We start from the raw sequence: 24,901 nt of genomic DNA, 5'->3' as shown, positions 1-24,901 counted from the left end.
GACATAATTATCTATATCGAGTAACGTTTCTATGGGAACGACAGGATTGTTTTTGGTATACGAGTATCTCCTTTCCGATGCACTATTCCATCCTTACTGCGTCCTCGCTCCCTCACATTGACGAATTAACACAGAAATTGCGTCGCTATGATGTACTGGCGGATCCATGACTGCTCCTTCTGAATCGAGGAACGTTTCTATGGAGACGAGAGGATTTTGTTTTGGTATACGAAAATCTCCTTTCCGATGCACTATTCCTTCTTTACTGCATCCCTCGCTCCCTCACATTGACGAATTAACACAGAAATGGCGTCGCTATGAAATGCTATGGGTTCTATGACTTCTCCTTCTAAATCGAGTAACGTATCTATGGAAATGTAAGGATATTCTCTAGGAATACGAGTATCTCCTTTCCGATGAACTATTCCTTCATTACTGCATAACTCGTTCCCTCAAATTGACAAATTAACACAGAAATCGCGTCGCTATGAAATACTATTTGTTCTGTGACATCCCCTTCTAAATCGAGTAACGTCTCCATTGAAACGACGGGATTTCCTTTTGGGATACGAGTATCTCCTTTCCGATGCACTATTCCTTCATTACTGCATCCCTCGCTCCCTCACATTGACGAATTAACACAGAAATGGCGTCGTTATGAAATACTATGGGTTTTATGACTTCTCTTTCTAAATCGAGTAACGTTTCAATGGAAACGACAGGATTTTCTTTTGGGATACGAGTATCACCTTTCCGATACACTATTCTTTCGTTACTGCATCCCTCGTTCCCTCACATTGACGAATAAGCACAGAAATTGCGTCGCTATGAAATACAATGGGTTCTATGACTTCTACGTCTAAATCGAGTAACGATTCTATGGAAACGACAGGATTTTCTTTTGGGATACGAGTATCACCTTTCCGATGCACTATTCCTTCTTTACTGCATCCCTCGCTCCCTTACAATGACTAATTAGCACGGATATTGCGTCGCTATGAAATACTATGGGTTCAATTACTTCTCCTTCTAAATCGAGTAACGTTTCTATGGAAACGACAGGATTTTTTTTTGGGATACGAGTATCTCCTTTCCGATGCACTATTCCTACTTTACTGCATCCCTCGCTCCCTCACATTGACGAATTAATACAGATATTGCGTCGCTATGATTACTAGGGGTTCTATGTCTTCTCCTTCTAAATCGAGTAACGTTTCTATGGAAACGAGAGGATTTTCTTTTGGTATACGAGTATCTGCTTTCCGATGCACTATTCCTTCTTTACCTCATCCCACGCTCCCTCACATTGACAAATTAACACAGGAATTGCGTCGCTCTGAAATACTATGTGTTCTATGACTTCTCCTTCAAAATCGAGTAACGTTTCTATGGAAACGTCAGGATTTTTTTGGTGATATGAGTATCTCCTGTCCGATGCATTATTCCATCTTTACTGCATCCATCGCTCCATTACATTGACAAAATAACACAGAAATTGCGTCGCTATGGAATACTATTGGTTCTATGACTTCTCCTTCTAAATCGAGTAACGTATCTATGGAAACGACAGGATTTTCTTTTGGGATACGAGTATCTCATTTCCGATGCACTACTTATTCTTTACTGCATCCCTCGCTCCCTCACATTGACGAATTAGCAGAGAAATTGCGTCGCTATGTAATAGTATTGGTTCTATGACAATCCCTTCTGAATCGAGTATCGTTTATATGGAAACGACAGGAATTTCTTTTGGGATACGAGTATCTCCATTCCGAAGCACTATTCCCTCTGTACTATATCCCTCGCTGCCTCACATTGACGAATTAACACAGAAATTGCGTCGCTATGGAATATTAGGGGTTCTATGACTTCTCCTTCTGAACCGAGTAACGTCTCTGTGGAAACGACAGGATTTTTTTTTCGGATACGAGTATCTCCTTTCTGATGCACTATTCCTTCTCTACTGCATCCCTCGCTTTCTCACATTGGCGAATTAACACAGAAATTGCGACGCTATGAAATACTATGGGTTCTACGACTTCTCCTTCTAAATCGAGTAACGTTCCTATTCAAACGACAGAATTATCTTTTGGGATACGACTATCTCCTTTCCGATGCACTATTCCTTCTATACTGCATCCCTCGCTCCCTCACATTGGCTAATTAACACAGATATTGCGTCGCTATGATATACTATGGGTTCTATGACTGCTGCTTCTAAGTGGTGAACGTTTCTATTGAAACGACAGGATTTTCTTTTAGAATATGAGGATCTCCATTCCGATGGACTATTCCCTCTTTACTGCATCCCTAGCTCCCTCTCATTGACAAATTAACACAGAAACAGCGTCGCTATTAGATACTATGGGTCCCACGACTTCTCCTTCTAAATCGAGTAACTTTTCTATGGAAACGTCAGGATTTTCTTTTGGGATACGACTATCTCCATTCCGATTCACTATTCCTTCTTTACTGCATCCCTAGCTCCCTTACACTGACGAATTAACACAGAAATTGCGTCGCTATGAAATACTATGGGTTCTGTGACTTCTCCTTCTAAATCGAGTAACGTATCAATAGTGACGACAAGATTTTCTTTTGGGATACGACTATCTGCTTGCCGTTGGACAATTCCTTCTTTACAGCATCCGTTGCTCCCTCACACTGACGAATTAACACAGAAATTGCGTCGCTATGAAATTCTATGGGTTCTATGACCTCTCCATCTTAATCGAGTAACGTTCCTATGGAAACGACAGGATTTTCTTTTGGAATACGAGTATCTCCTTTCCGATGCACTATTCCTTATCTACTGCATCCCTCGGTCCTTCACATTGACGAATTGTCACAGAAATTGCGTCGCTATGAAATACAATGGGCTCTATGATTTCTCCTTCAAAATCGAGTAACGTTTCTTTGGAAACGAGAGGTTTTTCCATTGGGATACGACTATCTCCTTTCCGATGCACTAATCCTTCTTTATCAGCACTCCTGGCGCCCTCACTTTGACGAATTAACACAGAAATTGCGTCGCTATGAAATACTATGTGCTTTATGACAAATCCTTCTAAATCAAGTAACGTTTGTATGGAAACGACAGGATTTTCTTTTTGGACACGACTATCTCCATTCCGATGCACTATTCCTTCTTTACTGCATCCCTCGCTCCAGCACATTGACGAATTAACACAGAAATTGCGTCGCTATGAAATACTATGGGTTGTATGACATAATTATCTAAATCGAGTAACGTGTCTATGGAAACGACAGGATTTTCTTTTGGGATACGAGTATCTCCTTTCCGATGCACTATTCCTTCTTTACTGCCACCCTCGCTCCCTCACATTCACGAATTAACACAGAAATTGCGTCGCTATGAAATACTATGGGTAATATGACTTCTCCTTTTAAATCGAGTAACGTTTCCATGGAAACGAAAGGATTTTCTTCTGGTATAAGAGTATCTCCTTTCCGATGGATTATTCTTCTTTACTGCATCGCTCGCTACCTCACATTGATGAATTAATACAGAATTGACGTCGCTATGTAATGCTATGGCTTCTATGACCTCCCCTTCTAAATCGAGTAACGTCTCTATGGGAACGACACGATTTTTTTTAGTATACGAGTATCTCCTTTCCGATGCACTATTCCTTCTTTACAGCATCCCTCGCTCCCTCACATTGACGAATTAACACTGAAATTGCGGCGCTATGAAATACTATGGGTCCATGACAACTCCTTCTAAATCGGGTAACGTTTCTATGGAAACGACAGGATATTCTTTTGGGATACGAGTATCACCTCTCCGATGCACTATTCCTTCTGTACTGCATCCCTCAATCCCTTACATTGACGCATCAACAGAGAAATTGCGTCGCTATGAAATACTATGGGTTTCATGGCTTCTGCTTCTAAATCGATTAACGTTTCCATGGAAACAACAGGATTTCCTTTTGGGATAGGACTACCTCCTTTACGATGCACTATTCCTTCTTTACTGCATCCCTCGCTCCCTCACATTGACGATTTCACACAGAAATTGCGTCGCTATGAAATACTATGAGTTCTATGACATCTCCTTCTAGATCGGGTATTGTTTCTATGGAAATGATAGGATTTTCTTTCGGGATACGAGTATTTCCTTTCCGATGCACTATTCCTTCTTTACTGCATCCCTAGCTCCCTTACACTGACGAATTAACACAGAAATTGCGTCGCTATGAAATACTATGGGTTCTATGACCTCTCCACCTTAATCGAGTAACGTTCGTATGGAAACGACAGGATTTTCTTTTGGAATACGAGTATCTCCTTTCCGATGCACTATTCCTTATCTACTGCATCCCTCGGTCCCTCACATTGACGAATTATCACAGAAATTGCGTCGCTATGAAATACAATGGGCTCTATGATTTCTCCTTCAAAATCGGGTAACGTTTCTATGGAAACGAGAGGTTTTTCCATTGGGATACGACTATCTCCTTTCCGATGCACTAATCCTTCTTTATCAGCACTCCTGGCGCACTCACTTTGACGAATTAACATAGAAATTGCGTCGCTATGAAATACTATGTGTTTTATGACAAATCCTTCTAAATCAAGTAACGTTTGTATGGAAACGAAAGGATTTTCTTTTTGGACACGACTATCTCCATTCCGATGCACTATTCCATCTTCACTGCATCCCTCGCTCCAGCACATTCACGAATTAACACAGAAATTGCGTCGCTATGAAATACTATGGGCTGTATGACATAATTATTTAAATCGGGTAACGTTTCTATGGAAACGACAGGATTTTCTTTTGGGATACGAGTATCTCCTTCCCGATGCACTATTCCTTCTGTTCTGCATCCCTCGCTCCCTCACATTGGCGAATTAACATAGAAACTGCGTCGCTATGAAATACTACGGGTTCTATGACATCTCCTTCCAGATCGGGTATTGTTTCTATGGAAACGATAGGATTTTCTTTCGGGATACGAGTATTTCCTTTCCGATGCACTATTCCTTCTTTACTGCATTCCTAGCTCCCTTACACTGACGTATTAACACAGAAATTGCGTCGCTATGAAATACTATGGGTTCTGTGACTTCTCCTTCTAAATCGAGTAACGTATCAATAGTGACGACAAGATTTTCTTTTGGGATACGACTATCTGCTTGCCGATGGACAATTCCTTCTTTACAGCATCCGTTGCTCCCTCACACTGACGAATTAACACAGAAATTACGTCGCTATGAAATTCTACGGGTTCTATGACCTCTCCACCTTAATCGAGTAACGTTCGTATGGAAACGACAGGATTTTCTTTTGGAATACGAGTATCTCCTTTCCGATGCACTATTCCTTATCTACTGCATCCCTCGGTCCCTCACATTGATGAATTATCACAGAAATTGCGTCGCTATGAAATACCATGGGCTCTATGATTTCTCCTTCAAAATCGAGTAACGTTTCTATGGAAACGAGAGGATTTTCCATTGGGATACGACTATCTCCTTTCCGATGCACTAATCCTTCTTTATCAGCACTCCTGGCATCCTCACTTTGACGAATTAACACAGAAATTGCGTCGCTATGAAATACTATGTGTTTTATGACAAATCCTTCTAAATCAAGTAACGTTTGTATGGAAACGACAGGATTTTCTTTTTGGACACGACTATCTCCATTCCGATGCACTATTCCTTCTTTACTGCATCCCTCGCTCCAGCACATTGACGAATTAACACAGAAATTGCGTCGCTATGAAATACTATGGGTTGTATGACATAATTATCTATATCGAGTAACGTTTCTATGGGAACGACAGGATTGTTTTTGGTATACGAGTATCTCCTTTCCGATGCACTATTCCATCCTTACTGCGTCCTCGCTCCCTCACATTGACGAATTAACGCAGAAATTGCGTCGCTATGAAATCCTATGGGTTCTATGATTCTCCTTCTATATCTACTACGTTTCTATGGAAACGACAGAATTTTCTTTTGGGATACGACTATCTCCTTTCCGATGCACTATTCCTTCTGTACTGCATCCCGCGCTCAGTCACATTGACGAATTAAAACAAAAATTGCGTAGCTATGAAATACTATGTGTTCCATGAATTCTCCTTCAAAATCGAGTAACGTTTCTATGGAAACGACAGGATTTTCTTTTGGGATACGAGTATCTCCTTTCCGATGCTCTATAAGTTCTTTACTGCATCCCTCGCTCCCTCACATTGACGAATTAGCACAGATATTGCGTCGCTATGAAATACTATGGGTTCTATGACTTCTCCTTCTAAGTCGAGTAACGTTTCCATTAGAACGACAGGATTTTCTTTTGGGATACGAGTATCTCCTTTCCGATGCACTAATCCTTTTTTACTGCATCCCTGGCTCCCTCATGTTGAAGAATTAACACAGATATTGTGACGCTATGGGGTACTATGTCTTCTAAGGCATTTCCTTCTAAATCGAGTAACGTTTGTATGGAAACGACAGGATTTTCTTTTGGGATACGAGTATCTCTTTCCGATGCACTATTCCCCCTTTACCGCATCCCTCGCTCCCTCACATTGACGAATTAACACAGAAATTGCGTCGCTATGATGTACTGGCGGATCCATGACTGCTCCTTCTGAATCGAGGAATTTTCTATGGAGACGAGAGGATTTTGTTTTGGTATACGAAAATCTCCTTTCCGATGCACTATTCCTTCTTTACTGCATCCCTCGCTCCCTCACATTGACGAATTAGCAGAGAAATTGCGTCGCTATGTAATAGTATTGGTTCTATGACAATCCCTTCTGAATCGAGTATCGTTTATATGGAAACGACAGGAATTTCTTTTGGGATACGAGTATCTCCATTCCGAAGCACTATTCCCTCTGTACTATATCCCTCGCTGCCTCACATTGACGAATTAACACAGAAATTGCGTCTCTATGGAATATTAGGGGTTCTATGACTTCTCCTTCTGAACCGAGTAACGTCTCTGTGGAAACGACAGGATTTTTTTTTCGGATACGAGTATCTCCTTTCTGATGCACTATTCCTTCTCTACTGCATCCCTCGCTTTCTCACATTGGCGAATTAACACAGAAATTGCGACGCTATGAAATACTATGGGTTCTACGACTTCTCCTTCTAAATCGAGTAACGTTCCTATTCAAACGACAGAATTATCTTTTGGGATACGACTATCTCCTTTCCGATGCACTATTCCTTCTATACTGCATCCCTCGCTCCCTCACATTGGCTAATTAACACAGATATTGCGTCGCTATGATATACTATGGGTTCTATGACTGCTGCTTCTAAGTGGTGAACGTTTCTATTGAAACGACAGGATTTTCTTTTAGAATATGAGGATCTCCATTCCGATGGACTATTCCCTCTTTACTGCATCCCTAGCTCCCTCTCATTGACAAATTAACACAGAAACTGCGTCGCTATTAGATACTATGGGTCCCACGACATCTCCTTCTAAATCGAGTAACTTTTCTATGGAAACGTCAGGATTTTCTTTTGGGATACGACTATCTCCATTCCGATTCACTATTCCTTCTTTACTGCATCCCTAGCTCCCTTACACTGACGAATTAACACAGAAATTGCGTCGCTATGAAATACTATGGGTTCTGTGACTTCTCCTTCTAAATCGAGTAACGTATCAATAGTGACGACAAGATTTTCTTTTGGGATACGACTATCTGCTTGCCGTTGGACAATTCCTTCATTACAGCATCCGTTGCTCCCTCACACTGACGAATTAACACAGAAATTGCGTCGCTATGAAATTCTATGGGTTCTATGACCTCTCCATCTTAATCGAGTAACGTTCCTATGGAAACGACAGGATTTTCTTTTGGAATACGAGTATCTCCTTTCCGATGCACTATTCCTTATCTACTGCATCCCTCGGTCCTTCACATTGACGAATTGTCACAGAAATTGCGTCGCTATGAAATACAATGGGCTCTATGATTTCTCCTTCAAAATCGAGTAACGTTTCTTTGGAAACGAGAGGTTTTTCCATTGGGATACGACTATCTCCTTTCCGATGCACTAATCCTTCTTTATCAGCACTCCTGGCGCCCTCACTTTGACGAATTAACACAGAAATTGCGTCGCTATGAAATACTATGTGCTTTATGACAAATCCTTCTAAATCAAGTAACGTTTGTATGGAAACGACAGGATTTTCTTTTTGGACACGACTATCTCCATTCCGATGCACTATTCCTTCTTTACTGCATCCCTCGCTCCAGCACATTGACGAATTAACACAGAAATTGCGTCGCTATGAAATACTATGGGTTGTATGACATAATTATCTAAATCGAGTAACGTGTCTATGGAAACGACAGGATTTTCTTTTGGGATACGAGTATCTCCTTTCCGATGCACTATTCCTTCTTTACTGCCACCCTCGCTCCCTCACATTCACGAATTAACACAGAAATTGCGTCGCTATGAAATACTATGGGTAATATGACTTCTCCTTTTAAATCGAGTAACGTTTCCATGGAAACGAAAGGATTTTCTTCTGGTATAAGAGTATCTCCTTTCCGATGGATTATTCTTCTTTACTGCATCGCTCGCTACCTCACATTGATGAATTAATACAGAATTGACGTCGCTATGTAATGCTATGGCTTCTATGACCTCCCCTTCTAAATCGAGTAACGTCTCTATGGGAACGACACGATTTTTTTTAGTATACGAGTATCTCCTTTCCGATGCTCTATTCCTTCTTTACAGCATCCCTCGCTCCCTCACATTGACGAATTAACACTGAAATTGCGGCGCTATGAAATACTATGGGTCCATGACAACTCCTTCTAAATCGGGTAACGTTTCTATGGAAACGACAGGATATTCTTTTGGGATACGAGTATCACCTCTCCGATGCACTATTCCTTCTGTACTGCATCCCTCAATCCCTTACATTGACGCATCAACAGAGAAATTGCGTCGCTATGAAATACTATGGGTTTCATGGCTTCTGCTTCTAAATCGATTAACGTTTCCATGGAAACAACAGGATTTCCTTTTGGGATAGGACTACCTCCTTTACGATGCACTATTCCTTCTTTACTGCATCCCTCGCTCCCTCACATTGACGATTTCACACAGAAATTGCGTCGCTATGAAATACTATGAGTTCTATGACATCTCCTTCTAGATCGGGTATTGTTTCTATGGAAATGATAGGATTTTCTTTCGGGATACGAGTATTTCCTTTCCGATGCACTATTCCTTCTTTACTGCATCCCTAGCTCCCTTACACTGACGAATTAACACAGAAATTGCGTCGCTATGAAATACTATGGGTTCTATGACCTCTCCACCTTAATCGAGTAACGTTCGTATGGAAACGACAGGATTTTCTTTTGGAATACGAGTATCTCCTTTCCGATGCACTATTCCTTATCTACTGCATCCCTCGGTCCCTCACATTGACGAATTATCACAGAAATTGCGTCGCTATGAAATACAATGGGCTCTATGATTTCTCCTTCAAAATCGGGTAACGTTTCTATGGAAACGAGAGGTTTTTCCATTGGGATACGACTATCTCCTTTCCGATGCACTAATCCTTCTTTATCAGCACTCCTGGCGCCCTCACTTTGACGAATTAACACAGAAATTGCGTCGCTATGAAATACTATGTGTTTTATGACAAATCCTTCTAAATCAAGTAACGTTTGTATGGAAACGAAAGGATTTTCTTTTTGGACACGACTATCTCCATTCCGATGCACTATTCCATCTTCACTGCATCCCTCGCTCCAGCACATTCACGAATTAACACAGAAATTGCGTCGCTATGAAATACTATGGGCTGTATGACATAATTATTTAAATCGAGTAACGTTTCTATGGAAACGACAGGATTTTCTTTTGGGATACGAGTATCTCCTTCCCGATGCACTATTCCTTCTGTTCTGCATCCCTCGCTCCCTCACATTGGCGAATTAACATAGAAACTGCGTCGCTATGAAATACTACGGGTTCTATGACATCTCCTTCTAGATCGGGTATTGTTTCTATGGAAACGATAGGATTTTCTTTCGGGATACGAGTATTTCCTTTCCGATGCACTATTCCTTCTTTACTGCATTCCTAGCTCCCTTACACTGACGTATTAACACAGAAATTGCGTCGCTATGAAATACTATGGGTTCTGTGACTTCTCCTTCTAAATCGAGTAACGTATCAATAGTGACGACAAGATTTTCTTTTGGGATACGACTATCTGCTTGCCGATGGACAATTCCTTCTTTACAGCATCCGTTGCTCCCTCACACTGACGAATTAACACAGAAATTACGTCGCTATGAAATTCTACGGGTTCTATGACCTCTCCACCTTAATCGAGTAACGTTCGTATGGAAACGACAGGATTTTCTTTTGGAATACGAGTATCTCCTTTCCGATGCACTATTCCTTATCTACTGCATCCCTCGGTCCCTCACATTGATGAATTATCACAGAAATTGCGTCGCTATGAAATACCATGGGCTCTATGATTTCTCCTTCAAAATCGAGTAACGTTTCTATGGAAACGAGAGGTTTTTCCATTGGGATACGACTATCTCCTTTCCGATGCACTAATCCTTCTTTATCAGCACTCCTGGCGCCCTCACTTTGACGAATTAACACAGAAATTGCGTCGCTATGAAATACTATGTGTTTTATGACAAATCCTTCTAAATCAAGTAACGTTTGTATGGAAACGACAGGATTTTCTTTTTGGACACGACTATCTCCATTCCGATGCACTATTCCTTCTTTACTGCATCCCTCGCTCCAGCACATTGACGAATTAACACAGAAATTGCGTCGCTATGAAATACTATGGGTTGTATGACATAATTATCTATATCGAGTAACGTTTCTATGGGAACGACAGGATTGTTTTTGGTATACGAGTATCTCCTTTCCGATGCACTATTCCATCCTTACTGCGTCCTCGCTCCCTCACATTGACGAATTAACGCAGAAATTGCGTCGCTATGAAATCCTATGGGTTCTATGATTCTCCTTCTATATCTACTACGTTTCTATGGAAACGACAGAATTTTCTTTTGGGATACGACTATCTCCTTTCCGATGCACTATTCCTTCTGTACTGCATCCCTCGCTCCCTCACATTGACGAATTAAAACAAAAATTGCGTAGCTATGAAATACTATGTGTTCCATGAATTCTCCTTCAAAATCGAGTAACGTTTCTATGGAAACGACAGGATTTTCTTTTGGGATACGAGTATCTCCTTTCCGATGCTCTATAAGTTCTTTACTGCATCCCTCGCTCCCTCACATTGACGAATTAGCACAGATATTGCGTCGCTATGAAATACTATGGGTTCTATGACTTCTCCTTCTAAGTCGAGTAACGTTCCCATTAGAACGACAGGATTTTCTTTTGGGATACGAGTATCTCCTTTCCGATGCACTAATCCTTTTTTACTGCATCCCTGGCTCCCTCATGTTGACGAATTAACACAGATATTGTGACGCTATGGGGTACTATGTTTTCTAAGGCATTTCCTTCTAAATCGAGTAACGTTTGTATGGAAACGACAGGATTTTCTTTTGGGATACGAGTATCTCTTTCCGATGCACTATTCCCCCTTTACCGCATCCCTCGCTCCCTCACATTGACGAATTAACACAGAAATTGCGTCGCTATGATGTACTGGCGGATCCATGACTGCTCCTTCTGAATCGAGGAATTTTCTATGGAGACGAGAGGATTTTGTTTTGGTATACGAAAATCTCCTTTCCGATGCACTATTCCTTCTTTACTGCATCCCTCGCTCCCTCACATTGACGAATTAACACAGAAATGGCGTCGCTATGAAATGCTATGGGTTCTATGACTTCTCCTTCTAAATCGAGTAACGTATCTACGGAAATGTAAGGATATTCTCTAGGGATACGAGTATCTCCTTTCCGATGCACTATTCCTTCATTACTGCATAACTCGTTCCCTCAAATTGACAAATTAACACAGAAATCGCGTCGCTATGAAATACTATTTGTTCTGTGACATCCCCTTCTAAATCGAGTAACGTCTCCATTGAAACGACGGGATTTCCTTTTGGGATACGAGTATCTCCTTTCCGATGCACTATTCCTTCTTTACTGCATCCCTCGCTCCCTCACATTGACGAATTAACACAGAAATGGCGTCGTTATGAAATACTATGGGTTTTATGACTTCTCTTTCTAAATCGAGTAACGTTTCAATGGAAACGACAGGATTTTCTTTTGGGGTACGAGTATCACCTTTCCGATACACTATTCTTTCGTTACTGCATCCCTCGTTCCCTCACATTGACGAATAAGCACAGAAATTGCGTCGCTATGAAATACAATGGGTTCTATGACTTCTACTTCTAAATCGAGTAACGATTCTATGGAAACGACAGGATTTTCTTTTGGGATACGAGTATCACCTTTCCGATGCACTATTCCTTCTTTACTGCATCCCTCGCTCCCTTACAATGACTAATTAGCACGGATATTGCGTCGCTATGAAATACTATGGGTTCAATTACTTCTCCTTCTAAATCGAGTAACGTTTCTATGGAAACGAGAGGATTTTTTTTTGGGATACGAGTATCTCCTTTCCGATGCACTATTACTACTTTACTGCATCCCTCGCTCCCTCACATTGACGAATTAATACAGATATTGCGTCGCTATGATATACTAGGGGTTCTATGTCTTCTCCTTCTAAATCGAGTAACGTTTCTATGGAAACGAGAGGATTTTCTTTTGGTATACCAGTATCTCCTTTCCGATGCACTATTCCTTCTTTACCTCATCCCACGCTCCCTCACATTGACAAATTAACACAGGAATTTCGTCGCTATGAAATACTATGGGTTCTATGATTCTCCATCTAAATCGAGTAACGTTTCCATTGAAACGACGGGATTTTCTTTTGGGATACGATTATCTTCTTTCCGATGCACTGTTCCTCCTTTACTGCATCCCTCGCTCCCTCTACTTGATAATTTAACACAGAAATTGCGTCGCTAGGAAATACTATTGGTTCTATGACTTCTCCTTCTAAATCGAGTCCGTTTCTATGGAAATGACAGAGTTTCATTCGGGATACGACTATCTCCTTTCCGATGCACTATTCCTTCTGTACTCAATTCCTCGCTCCCTCACATTGGCCAATTAACATAGACATTGCGTCGCTATGGTATACTGTGGGTTCTAGGACTTCTCCTTCTACATCGAGTAACGTTTCTATTGAAACGACAGGATTTTCTTTTGGGATTCGAGTATCTCCTTTCCGATGAACTGTTCCCTCTTTACTGCATTCATAGCTCCCTCACATTGACGAATTAACACAGAAATTGCGTCGCCATGAAATACTATGCGTTCCATGACTTCTCCTTCCAAATCGAGTAACGTTTCTATGGAAACGACAGGATTTTCTATTTGGATACGAGTATCTACTTTCCGATGCAGTATTCCTTCTTTACTGCATTCCTCGCTCCCTCACAATGACGAATTAACACAGAAATTGCGTCTCTATGATATACTATGGGTTCTATGACTTCTCCTTCTAAATCGAGTAACGTTTCTATGGAAACGTCAGGATTTACTTTTGTGATACGACTATCTCTTTTCCGATGCACTATTCCTTCTTTACTGCATCCCTCACTCCCCCACATTGACGAATTAACACAGACATTGCGTCGCTATGAAATACTAGGGGTTCTATGACTTCTCCTTCTAAATCGAGTAACGTTTCTATGGACACAACAGTATTTTCATTTGGGATACGAGTATCTCCTGTCCGATGCACTATTCCTTCATTACTGCATCTCTCGCTCTCTCACATTGACGAATTAACACAGAAATTGGGTCGCTATGAAATACTATTGGTTCTATGACTTCCCCTTCTAAATGGAGTGACGTTTCTATGGAAACGACAGTATTTTCTTTTGGGATACGACTATCTCCTTTCCGATGCACTATTCCTTGTGTACTGCATCCCTCGCTCCCTCACATTGGCGAAATAATACAGATATTGCGTCGCTATGAATTACTATGGGTTCTATGACTTCTGCTTCTAAGTGGAGTAACGTTTCTATTGAAACGACAGGATTTTCTTTTAGGATATGAGGATCTCCATTCCGATGGACTATTCCCTCTTTACTGCATCCCTAGCTCCCTCTCATTGACGAATTAACACAGAAACTGCGTCGCTATTAGATACTATGGGTTCCACGACTTCTCCTTCTAAATCGAGTAACGCTTCTATGGAAACGATAGGATTTTCTTTTGGGATACGAGTATCTCCTTTCCGATGCACCATTATTTCTTTACTGCATCCCTTGCTCCCTCACATTGACGAATTATCGCAGAAATTGCGTCGCTCTGAAATACTATGTGTTCTATGACTTCTCCTTCAAAATCGAGTAACGTTTCTATGGAAACGTCAGGATTTTTTTGGGGATATGAGTATCTCCTGTCCGATGCATTATTCCATCTTTACTGCATCCATCGCTCCATTACATTGACAAAATAACACAGAAATTGCGTCGCTATGAAATACTATTGGTTCTATGACATCTCCTGCTAAATCGAGTACCGTTTCTATGGAAACAACAGGAATTTCTTTTGGAATACGAATATCTCCTTTCCGATTCACTAATCCTTGTTTACTGCATCCCTCGCTCCCTCACATTGACGAATTAACACAGAAATTGCGTCGCAATGAAGTACTAAGGGTGCCATAACTTCTCCTTCTATATGGAGAAACTTTTCTATGGGAACGACAGGATTTTCTATTGGGATACGACTATCTCCATTCCGATTCACTATTCCTTCTTTACTCCATCCCTCGCTCCCACACTGTGACGAATTAACGCAGAAATTTCGTCGCTATGAAATTCTATGGGTTCTATGAAATCTCCTTCTAAATCGAGTAACGTTTCTATAGAAACGACAGGGTTTTCATTTTGGGACACGAGTATCTCCTTTCCGATACACTATTCCTTCTATAAAGCATCCCTAGCTCCCTCTCATTGACGAATTAACACAGAAACTGCGTCGCTATTAGATACTATGGGTTCCACGACTTCTCCTTCTAAATCGAGTAACGCTTCTATGGAAACGATAGGATTTTCTTTTGGGATACGAGTATCTCCTTTCCGATGCACCATTATTTCTTTACTGCATCCCTTGCTCCCTCACATTGACGAATTATCGCAGAAATTGCGTCGCTCTGAAATACTATGTGTTCTATGACTTCTCCTTCAAAATCGAGTAACGTTTCTATGGAAACGTCAGGATTTTTTTGGGGATATGAGTATCTCCTGTCCGATGCATTATTCCATCTTTAGTGCATCCATCGCTCCATTACATTGACAAAATAACACAGAAATTGCGTCGCTACGGAATACTATTGGTTCTATGACTTCTCCTTCTAAATCGAGTAACGTATCTATGGAAACGAGAGGATTTTCTTTTGGGATACGAGTATCTCATTTCCGATGCACTACTTATTCTTTACTGCATCCCTCGCTCCCTCACATTGACGAATTAGCAGAGAAATTGCGTCGCTATGTAATAGTATTGGTTCTATGACAATCCCTTCTGAATCGAGTATCGTTTCTATGGAAACGACAGGAATTTCTTTTGGGATACGAGTATCTCCATTCCGAAGCACTATTCCCTCTGTACTATATCCCTCGCTGCCTCACGTTGACGAATTAACACAGAAATTGCGTCGCTATGGAATATTAGGGGTTCTATGACTTCTCCTTCTGAACCGAGTAACGTCTCTGTGGAAACGACAGGATTTTTTTTTCGGATACGAGTATCTCCTTTCTGATGCACTATTCCTTCTCTACTGCATCCCTCGCTTTCTCACATTGGCGAATTAACACAGATATTGCGTCGCTATGATATACTAGGGGTTCTATGACTTCTGCTTCTAAGTGGTGAACGTTTCTATTGAAACGACAGGATTTTCTTTTAGAATATGAGGATCTCCATTCCGATGGACTATTCCCTCTTTACTGCATCCCTAGCTCCCTCTCATTGACAAATTAACACAGAAACTGCGTCGCTATTAGATACTATGGGTCCCACGACTTCTCCTTCTAAATCGAGTAACTTTCCTATGGAAACGTCAGGATTTTCTTTTGGGATACGACTATCTCCATTCCGATTCACTATTCCTTCTTTACTGCATCCCTGGCTCCCTCACTGTGACGAATTGGCACAGAAATTGCGGCGCTATGAAATACTACGGGTTCCATGACTTCTCCTTGTAAATCGAGTAACGTTTCTGTGCAAACGACAGGATTTTCGTTTGGGATACGAGTTTCTTCTTTTCGATGCACTATTGATACTTTACTGCATCCCTCGCTCCCTCACATTGACGAATTAACACAGAAATTGGGACGCTATGGAATACTATGTGTTCCATGACTTCTCCTTCTAAATCGAGTTACTTGTCAATGGAAACGACAGGATTTTCTTTTGGGATACGTGTATCTCCTTTCCGATGCACTATTCCTTCTTTACTACATTCCTCGCTGCCTCACATTGTCGAATTAGCACAGAAATTGCATCGCCATGAAATACTATGTGTTAAATAACTTCTCCTTCTAAATCGAGAAACGTTTCAATGGAAACGAGAGGATTTTGTTTTGGTATACGAGTAACTCCTTTCCGATTCACTACTCTTTCATTACTACATCTCTCGCTCCCTCACATTGACGAATTAACACAGAAATTGCGTCGCTATGAAATACTATACGTTCTATGAATACTCCTTATAAATCGAGTAACGTTTCTATGGAAACGACAGAATTTTCTTTTGGGATACGTATATCTCCTTTCCGATGCACTATTGCCTCTGTACTGCTTCCCTCGCACCATCACATTGGCCATTAACACAGAAATTGCGTCGCTAAGAAATTCTATGGGTTCTATGCCTTCTCCATCTAAATCGAGTAACGATTCTACTGCAACGACAGGATTTTCTTTTGGGATACGAGTTTCTCCTTTCCGATGCACTATTCCATCTTTACTGCATCCCTGGCTCTCTCACATGGACGAATTTTCACAGCAATTGCGTCGCTATGGAGTACTATGGGTTCATAGACTTCTGCTCCTAAATCGAGTCACGTTTCTTTGGAAACGACTGGATTTTCCTTTGGGATACGACTATCTCCTTTCAGATTCACTATTCCTTCTTTACTGCATCCCCCGCTCCCTCACATTAACGAATTAACGCAGAAATTTCGTAGCTGTGAAATACTATGGGTTCTATGATTTCTCTTTCTAAATCGAGTAACGTTTCTATGGAAGCGACAGGTTTTCTTTTGGGATACGACTATCTCCTTTCCGATGCACTACTCCTTCTTTACTGCATCCCTCGCTCCCTCACATTGACGAATTAGCACAGAAATTGCGTCGCTATGAAATACTATGGGTTCTATGACTTCTCCTTGTAAATCGAGTAACGTTTCTATGCAAACGACAGGATTTTCGTTTGGGATACGAGTTTCTCCTTTCCGATGCACTATTAATACTTTACTGCATCCCTCGCTCCCTCACATTGACGAATTGACACAGAAATTGCGTCGCTATGAAATTCTATGGGTTCTATGACTTCTCCTTCTAAATCGAATAACGTCTCTACGGAAACGACAGGATTTTCTTTTGGGGTACGACTATCTCCTTTCCGATGCACTATTCCTTCTTTACTGCATCCCTGGCTCCCTCACTTTGTTGAATTAACATAGAAATTGCGTCGCTATGTCATACTATGCGTTCTGTGACTTCTCCTTCTAAATCGAGTATCATTTCCATGGAAACGACAGGATTTTCTTTTGGGATACGACTATCTCCTTTCCGATGCGCTATTTTTTCTGTACTGCATTCTTCGCTCCCTCACATTGACGAATTAACACAGAAATTGCGTCGCCTTGAAATGCTATGCGTTCTATGACATCTCTTTCTAAATAGAGTAACGTTTCTATTAAAACGACAGGACTTTCTTTTGGGATACAAGGATCTCATTTCCGATGCACTATTCCTTCTTTACTGTATCCCTGACTCAGTCACATTGACGAATTAACACTGAAATTGCGTCCCTATGGTATACTATGGGTTCTATTACTTCTCCTTCTAAATCGAGTAACGTTTCAATGGAAACGACAGGATTTTCTTTTGGTATAGGAGTATCTCCTTTCCGATGCACTATTATTTCTTTACTGCATCCCTCGCTCCCTTACATAGACGAATTACCACAGAACTTGCGTCGCTATGAAATACTATGGGTTCTATAACTTCTCGTTCTAAATCGAGTAACATTTCCATGGAAACGATAGCATTTTCTTTTGGGATACGATTATCTCCTTTCCGATGCGGTATTCCCTCTGTACTGCATCCCTCGCTCCCTCACATTGACGAATTAACACAGAAATTGCGACGCTATGGAGTACTATGTGTTCTATGACTTCTCCATCTAAATCGAGTAAAGTTTCAATGGAAACGACAGGATTTTCTTTTGGGTTACGAGTATCACCTTTCCGATGCACTATTCCTTCTTGAATGCATCCCTCACTCCCTCACATTGACGAATTAACATAGAAATTGCGTCGCAATGAAATACTATGGGCTCTATGACATCTCCTTCTAAATCGAGTAACGTTTCTATGGAAACGAGAGGATTTTCTTTTGGATTACGGGTATCTCATTTCCGATGCACTATTCCTTCTTTACTGTATCCCTGGCTCAGTCACATTGACGAATTAACACTGAAATTGCGTCCCTGTGGAATACTATGGGTTCAATTACTTCTCCTTCTAAATCGAGTAACGTTCCTATGGAAACGACAGGATTTTCTTTTCGGATACGAGTATCTCCTTTCCGATGCACTATTCCTTCTTTACTGCATCCATCGTCCCCTCACATTGACGAATAAGCACAGAAATTGCGTCGCTATGAAATACTATGGGTTCTATGACTTCTCCTTCTAAATCGAGTAACGTTTCTATGGAAACGACAGGATTTTCTTTTGGGATACGAGCATCTCCTTTCCGATGCACCATTCCTTCTTTACTGCATCCCTCGCTCCCTCACATTGACGAATTATCGCAGAAAATGCGTCGCTATGAAATACTATGTGTTCTACGACTTCTCCTTCTAAATCGAGTAACGTTTCTATGGAAACGTCAGGATTTTCTTATGGGATATGAGTATCTACTGTCCGATGCATTATTCCATCTTTACTGCATCCATCGCTCCATTACATTGACAAATTATCACAGAAATTGCGTCGCTATGATATACTATTGGTTCTATGACATCTCCTTCTAAATCGAGTAACGTTTCTACGGAAACAACTGGATTTTCTTTGGGATATGAATATCTCCTTTCCGATGCACTATTCCTTCTTTAATGCATTCCTGGCTACCTCACCTTGACGAATTAACAGAGAAATTGCGTCGCTATGGTATACTATGGGTTCTATGACTTCTCTTTCTAAATCGAGTAACGTATCTATGGAAACGACAGGAATTTCTTTTGGTATACGAGTATCTCCTTTCCGATGCACCATTCCTTCTTTACTGCATCCCTCGCTCCCTCACATTGACGAATTGACACAGAAATTGCGTCGCTATGAAAGTCTATGGGTTCCATGACTTCTCCTTCTAAATCGAGTAACGTTCCTATGGAAACGACAGGATTTTCTTTTGGGATACGACTATCTCCTTTCCGATGCACTATTCCTTCTTTACTGCATCCCTGGCTCCCTCACATTGACAAATTAACACAGAAATAGCGACGCTATGGAATACTATGTGTTCCATGACTTCTCCTTCTAAATCGAGTACCTTGTCAATGGAAACGACAGGATTTTCTTTTGGGATACGTGTATCTCCTTTCCGATGCACTATTCCTTCTTTACTACATTCCTCGCCCCCTCACATTGTCGAATTAGCACAGAAATTGCATCGCCATTATATACTATGGGTTCAATAACTTCTCCTTATAAATCGAGTAACGTTTCTGTGGAAACGAGAGGATTTTCTTTTGGTATACGAGTATCTCCTTTCCGATGCACTATTAGTTCATTACTGCATCTCTCGCTCCCTCACATTGACGAATTAACACAAAACTTGCGATGCTATGAAATACTATGCGTTCTATGACTTCTCCCTATAAATCGAGTAACGTTTCTATTGAAACGACAGGATTTTCTTTTGGGGTACGAGTTTCTCCTTTCCGATGCACTATTCCTTCTTTACTGCATCCCTGGCTCTCTCACTTGGACGAATTGTCACAGCAGTTGCGTCGCTATGGAATACTATGGGTTCATTGACTTCTCCTTCTAAATCGAGTAACGTTTCTTTGGAAACGACTGAATTTTCTTTTGAGATACGACTATCTCCTGTCAGATTCACTATTCCTTCTTTACTGCATCCCTCGCTCCCTCACATTGACGAAATGACGCAGATATTTCGTCGCTATGTAATACTATGGGTTCTATGACTTCTCCTTCTAAATCGAGTAACGTTTCTATTGAAACGAAAGGATTTTCTTTTGGTATACGATTATCTCCTTTCCGATGCACTATTCCTTCTTTACTGCATACCTCGATGCCTCACATTGACAAATTAACACAGAAATGGCGTCGCTATGAAATCCTGTGTGTTCTATGACATCTCCTTCTAAATCGAGTAACGTTCCTATTCAAACGTCAGGATTTTCTTTTGGGATGTGAGTATCTCCTTTCCGAGCACTATTCCATCTTTACTGCATCCCTCGCTCCATTACATTGACAAATTAACACAGAAATAGGGTCGTTATGAAATACTATGGGTTCTATGACTTCTCCTTCCAAATCGAGTAACATTTCCACGGAAACGACGGGTTTTTCATTTGGAATACGACTATCTCCTTTCCGATGCACTATTCCTACTGTACTGCATCCCTCGCTCCCTCACATTGACGAATTAACACAGAAATTGCGTCGCCTTGAAATACTATGCGTTCTATGACACCTCTTTCTAAATCGAGTAACCTTTCTTTTGAAACGACAGGATTTTCTTTTGAGATACGAGTATCTCATTACCGATGCACTATTCCTTCTTTACTGCATCCCTGGCTCAGTCACATTGACGAATTAACACTGAAATTGCGTCCCTATGGATTACTATGGGTTCTATGACTTCTCTTTCTAAATCGAGTAACGTTTCTATAGAAACGACAGGGTTTTCATTTGGGATACGAGATTCTCCTTTCCGATGCACTATTCCTTCTTAAATGAATTACTGGCTACCTCACATTGACGAATTGACACAGAAATTGCGTCGCTATGAAATACTATGGGTTCTATGACTTCTCCTTCTAAATCGAGTAACGTTTCTATGGAAACGACAGGATTTTCTTTTGGGATACGAGTTTCTCCTTTCCGATGCACTATTAATACATTACTGCATCCCTCGCTCCCTCACATTGACGAATTGACACAGAAATTGCGTAGCTATAAAATACTATTGGTTCTATGACCTCTCCTTCTAAATCGAGAAACGTTTCTATGGAAACGACAGGGTTTTCATTGGGGATACGAGTATCTCCTTTCCGATGCACTATTCCTTCTCTAATGCATCCCTGGCTACCTCACATTGACGAATTACCACAGAAATTGCGTCGCTATTAAATACAATGGGTTCTATGACTTCTCCTTCTAAATCGAGTAACGTATCTATTGAAACGAAAGAATTTTCTTTTGGGATACGACTATCTCCTTTCCGATGCACTATTGCTTCTGTACTGCTTCCCTCGCTCCATCACATTGGCGAATTAACACAGAAATTGTGTCGCTATGAAATACTATGGGTTCTATGCCTTCTCCTTCTAAACGAGTAACGTTTCTATTGAAGCGACAGGATTTTCTTTTGGGATACGAAATTCTCCTTTCCGATGCACTATTCCTTCTTAACTGCATCCCTGGCACTCTCACATCGACGAATTGTCACAGCAATTGCGTCGCTATGGAATACTATCGGTTCATTGACTTCTCCTTCTAAATCGAGTAACGTTTCTATGGAAACGACAGGATTTTCTTTTGGGATACGAGTATCTCCTTTCCGATGCACTACTCCGTCTTTACTGCATCCCTCGCTCACTCACATTGACGAATTAGCACATAAATTGCGTCGCTATGAAATACTATGGGTTCTAGGACTTTTCCTTCTAAATCGAGTAACGTTTGAATGGAAACGACAGGATTTTCTTTTGGTATAGGATTATCTACTTTCCGATGCACTATTCCTTCTTTACTGCATCCCTCGCTCCCTTACATTGACGAATTACCACAGAAATTGCGTCGCTATTAAATACAATGGGTTCTCAGACTTCTCCTTCTAAATCGAGTAACGTTTCTATGGAAACTACTGGATTTTCATTTTGGATAACACTATCTCCTTTCCGATGCAATATTCCTTCTGTACTGCATCCCTCGCTCCCTCACATTGGCGAATTAACACAGAAATTGCGTCATTATGAAATACTATGGGTTCTATGGCTTCTCCTTCTAAATCGAGTAACGTTTCTATTGAAACAACAGGTTTTTCTTTTGGAACACGAGTATCTCCTATCCGGTGCACTATTCCCTCTTTACTGCATCGCTAGCTGACTCAGATTGACGAATTAACACAGAAATTGCGTCGCTATGAAATGCTATGAGTTCCATGACTTCACCTGCTAAATCGAGTAACGTTTCTATGGAGACGACAGGATTTTCCTTTGGAATTAGAGTATCTCCTTTCCGATGCTCTATTAGATCTTTACTGCATTCCTAGCTCCCTCTCATTGACGAATAAGCACAGAAATTGAGTCTATATGAAATACTATGGGTTCTATAACACCTCCTTCTAAATCGAGTAACGTTTCTATGGATAAGAGGGGGTTTTCTTTTGGGATACGACTGACTATCTCCTCTCCGATGCACTAGCCATCTTTACTGCATCCCGCGCACCCTCACATTGAAGAATTAACGCAGAAATTGCGTCGCTATGAAATACTACGGGTTCTATGACATCTCCTTCTAAATCGAGTAACGTTTCTATTGAAACGACAGGATTTTTTTTGGGATACGAGTATCTCCAATCCGATGCACTATTCCCTCTTTACTGCATCCCTAGCTCCCTCACATTGACGAATTATTACAGAAATTACGTCGCTATTAAATACTATGGGTTCCATGACCTCTCCTTATAAATCGAGTAACGTTTCTATGGATACGACAGGATTTTCTTTTGGGATAAGAGTATCTCCTTTCCGATGGTCTATTACTTATTTAATGCATCCCTAGCTATCTCACATTGACGAATACACACAGAAATTGCTTCGCTATGAAATACTATGGGTTCTAAAACTTCTCCTTCTGAATGGAGTAACGTTTCTATGGATACGAAAGGGTTTTCTTTTGGGATACGACTGACTATCCCCTTTCCGATGCACTATCCCTTCCTTACTGCATCCCGCGCTCCCTCACATTGACGAATTAACACAGAAATTGCGACGCTATGAAATACTATGGGTTCTATGACTTCTCCGTCTAAATCGAGTAACGTTTCTATGGAAATGACAGGATTTTCTTTTGGGATAAGAGTTTCTGCTTTCCGATGCACTATTAATACTTTACTGCATCCCTCGCTCCCTCACATTGACGAATTGACACAGAAATTGCGACGCTATGAAATACTATGGGTTCTATGACCTCTCCTTCTAAGTCGAGAAACGTTTCTATGGAAACGACAGGGTTTTCTTTTGGGATACGAGTATCTCCTTTCCGATGCACTACTCCTTCTTTAATGCATCCATGGCTACCTCACACTGACGAATTAACACAGAAATTGCGTCGCTATTTAATACTATGTGTTCCATGACTTCTCCTTCTAAATCGAGTAACTTGTCAATGGAAACGACAGGATTTTCTTATGGGATACGTGTATCTCCTTTCCGATGCACTATTCCTTCTTTACTGCATCCCTCGCTCCCTCACATTGACGAACTGACACAGAAAATGCGTCGCTATGAAATACTATGGGTTCTATGACTTCTCCTTCTAAATCAAGTAACGTCTCTATTGAAACGACAGGATTTTCTTTTGGGATACGATTATCTCCTTTCCGAAGCAGTATTCCCTCTTTACTGCATCCCTCGGTCCCTCACATTGACAACTTAACACAGAAATGGCGTCGCTATGAAATTCTGTGTGTTCTATGACATCTCCTTCTTAATCGAGTAACGTTCCTATTAAAACGTCAGGATTTTCTTTTGGGATATGAGTAACTCCTTTCCGATGCACTATTCCATCTTTACTGCAACCCTCGCTCCATTACATTGACTAATTAACACAGAAATTGCGTCGCTATGAAATACTATGGGTTCTATGCCTTCTCTTTCTAAATCGAGTAACGTTTCTATTGAAACGACAGGATTTTCTTTTGGGATACGAGTTTCTCCTTTCCGATGCACTATTCCTTCTCTACTGCTACCCTGGCTCTCTCACATGGACGAATTGTCACAGCAACTGCGTCGCTATAGAATACTATGGTTTCATTGACTTCTCATTTTAAATCGAGTAACGTTTCTTTGGAAACGACTGGATTTTCTTTTAGGATACGCCTATCTCCTTTCTGATTCACTATTCCTTCTTTACTGCATCCCTCGCTCCCTCCCATTGACGATTTAACGCAGAAATTTCGTCGCTATGAAATACTATGTGTTCTATGACTTCTCCCTCTAAATCGAGCAACATTACTATAGAAACGACAGGATTTTCTTGTGGGATACGAGTACCTCCTTTCCGATGCACTATTCCTTCTTTACTGCAT

The sequence above is a fragment of the Schistocerca americana genome, unplaced genomic scaffold (assembly GCF_021461395.2).
Source record: "Schistocerca americana isolate TAMUIC-IGC-003095 unplaced genomic scaffold, iqSchAmer2.1 HiC_scaffold_23, whole genome shotgun sequence".
Classification (NCBI taxonomy): domain Eukaryota; kingdom Metazoa; phylum Arthropoda; class Insecta; order Orthoptera; family Acrididae; genus Schistocerca; species Schistocerca americana.
Note: the sequence above shows the minus strand (reverse complement) of the source record.